The 3,371-nt window shown below is 33.3% G+C and overlaps 1 non-coding gene across 1 annotated transcript; it reads right to left on the bottom strand.

The window, feature by feature from the left end:
* Nucleotides 1-1,848: 1,848 nt before the first annotated feature.
* LOC112213503 lies at nucleotides 1,849-1,967 on the bottom strand. The gene has a single exon (XR_002947388.1). It is a non-coding gene; the product is annotated as a 5S ribosomal RNA (ribosomal RNA).
* Nucleotides 1,968-3,371: the final 1,404 nt, after the last annotated feature.

Below are 3,371 nucleotides of genomic sequence, written 5' to 3'. Positions count from 1 at the left end.
TGGAAACACGTTATAAAAACCGTAATCAAAATAACTTTCAACGATAATTACCGGATTTGATAGAAATACTTTTTGAACTAGATGTTTATAGTGTTTATATACAACTGTGGATATTAATTTTGAATTTTCTGACGTTTATCCCGTGCATATAAAATCGTATGAATAATATAATATAGTGCATGTGTATGCTAAATAAATATGACGAAACTCATAACTTGAAGTCGTTTTGTATTTTGTAGTACTGAAATATATGAACGCCATATCTGTATGTAACAAGTTACCAACTAGATTTATGAATTCTCGTTCCTCATCTCGATACTAACTCCGTTTTATTTTAAAAAACATATTTCACAATTATTTTTTAAACATTCTCTCAATTCTAATTATACATATGTTTTATGCGTTCGTCTATATTTTGCGAAAACTTTGAAATTCTTCGGAATTTCAGTCAGTTAATTTATAATATATAAAATTAAATTAAAATGTTTCGAATAATAGGTTAAATGATTACAAACTCGGTAATAGAATCAGTGGAGCAAATCGATGTATCAAACTGTATCATTGAAATCTTCTATAAATTAAAAAGCGAGCAAATTTTCCTCTTAAAATTAGACTCGTTTAACGCGTTGTGAGAAAAAGCACATAGAGTTTATTGCGAAGCTTTGAATCTTATGCAACACGCAAGAAACCTTTCTCTTTAGAAAAGAAAATCTAATAAGCGGCGATATCTTTCACGAAACTCTTCTATTTTAGAAAATATAAGACAGTTTTAAATTCCATATAAAAGTAGATATCGCCGAGGTTAAAGGAAAGACGAATTTTATTTCAAGCAGTCTTAGAAGGTTTTAATTACATTTTACGCGTAAGTTATTCTTCTAATGAAATAGACCGCATCGAGGCTTAAATGGGAGCAAATCGGTAAAAGTTTCATTGGGTACATACGATGTGGAGCAACGAGCTATTGTAAGGTAAATTACGATGCATAATTAAACGATCTATCGTACACGCTTAAACTAATAAAATATTTCGCGCGCGAACAAACCTAGCTTTCCGTAAAGTAATTATAGCGTGATTATTGGCGAAAACCGATGTCAATGCGATTACGTTTGTGACCCATGATAATTCGATGATTTCCGTGTCAGAGTAAACGAAGTCTCCCGTTTAATCTAACCATCCTTGTCCTTCCAAATTAATCAAACTTCAAGTATGACAAAAATTCGATTCGAATAAAATAATTAAATGATTCTGAATTGTAACTGTTTTTTTATTGAATCATTATTGGATTATTTTGAAAGTTTTTGTAAATTTTATTACATCTGATTTTATCGATCTATACTTTCTAATATATCAGCCTTATAGATTTAGTCAGGTATTTGATACATTCTTTACTAAAAAAAAATCCATTGTATTTTTTTATCGTCGCACGAAAACACGATTTCTGATAATCTGCCAAGTTTAACCGAACACCACGCTTTTTCTCCTCGAATCGTGTCTAGTTTACATGCAGAAATTCAGTTCCGATTTTTAATAGCTACGTCCACCACGGGTATCAGATGCTACCTTCCATTTCGTTTCCACGCTCTTCACATATAGAAAACGAATATGATCGATGGGTTTCTTTCATAGAGATAGATTGTTGCTAGACTGGCAGGAAATTTTATTCATGTATACATGTATACTAACATATCTTTTCTTGCAAAGAGATAGCTTTTCCCAAAGCTTAATTTTTCTATGCTCGATATTACGTATACGCAACGTTATACTTTATAACTTATTAACTAACTAAATAATGTGGTATGTGATTATATATTATTAGTGAAAGTAAAAAAACGTTAAGAAATGAAAAAAAGCCAACACTACACAGAATTCCCAAGCGGTCAACCATCTAAGTACTATCCGTGCCCAGCGCTGCTTAACTTTCGTGATCGGACGAGAACGAGTGCTTCCAACGCGGTTTGAGCGTTGACTGAAAGTATTGGTTTACGATATTGTGGTACTAAATATTATACTTCAACATAATTCAATATAATTAATTAGTAATACAAAAATTGTAAAGTTAAATTAATAATGAAACATTATATCACCATAGCTATAAATTGTTAAGTAATAGATTCTCTTACCTAATCAATACAAGATTGCCAGTAAAGCAAATAAAATTTTACAAAAGAATTTTAGAACGTGAACTTTATTTCTGTAAACCCAGTTCTCTTGATCGAAACCTATATTTACTGAAAGTACTCATTGAATAGAATTCAAACGATATCAATTTTAAATTTAGGAATTTTCCCAGTCAAAGTTGTTTTGCAAAAATAGTAGCAACATTTTTCCTGGCTTGCTTCGTTTTATACTGAATAATCGTAAATTGTTTGTTTGTCCTTGTTGATATTATGAGTGACAGATACTGTCTCGTAGAAATAGAAAAGTGTCAGTAGTTTGGTAGGCGTTAGGCTACGTATAGGCCAGGTATATGCGCGCGGAGGAGGCCCCGTTGCGACGCTCACAGCGGTTCCCGGGCCTCTCTCGATCGCAGCCGGGACGGTTATCGTGGAGGTTTTAGTCGGTTGGAGTCCGACACTACCACGCCGCTTTCCCGAAGCGGCCTGGCGTCCGTGCGGATTTCCTCCACGCAAAATATAAAAAAAAAAAGAAAGGCCAGATATATGTATTTTTTTAGGCGGCAGAAAGCAACCCTTGTGAAAAATAGTATTTGACAAATGAATTCGTATATTAATAACAAGGCGATGTTCCGCTACTTTCAGCACAATATGTATTTAAATAAATAATAAAGTTTATCGTCTAAATGTAAAATTTACCACGTTAAACTAAACCGTAAGCTTTAAAAATACATAACTATTGGATTGGTGGATTCCTAAACTCAAAACCACTACGTACTATGTCTATTCATCGAGTACTATCAGAAAATGCAAAAGAAGTTAAAAAGAGAATGGTTCCCAGAGGAAAAGTTTACCCGTTTCAAAAATCAAAAATTATCCGACTATCTTATTTGAATTAATTAAAAAGTTGTAAAATTATAAAAGAAAAATCCCCAAGCTACAACTCGTTACTTTTCGAATTTATATGTACAGACGATAAAACATTAAATAATTATTATCACTCGGCTTATGTTTCGTAAGATCCATTCAGAGTGTCAGTTTAATGGAACTGGAAAAAATCGCTCAGAGGTATCTTTAATTTATTCCACCCTTTTTTTAATAGCTGCAAGACAGCTCACGTCTGGTAGATTTTCCGTGTACGTGATGCACTCAGCCGAAAGACGAGCAAAAATCGTTGCGTTATCCAGCGGGGAGATAATGTCCCCTGACCGCGTGGCGGTAGTTAATCGAGCAACCACCGCTGTAACTGGAATAAAA

Source organism: Bombus impatiens, unplaced genomic scaffold (genome assembly GCF_000188095.3).
Source record: "Bombus impatiens unplaced genomic scaffold, BIMP_2.2 scf_0712, whole genome shotgun sequence".
Lineage (NCBI taxonomy): Eukaryota > Metazoa > Arthropoda > Insecta > Hymenoptera > Apidae > Bombus > Bombus impatiens.
The sequence above is the reverse complement of the archived record's forward strand: the minus strand, read 5'-3'. Positions and strand labels throughout refer to the sequence as shown.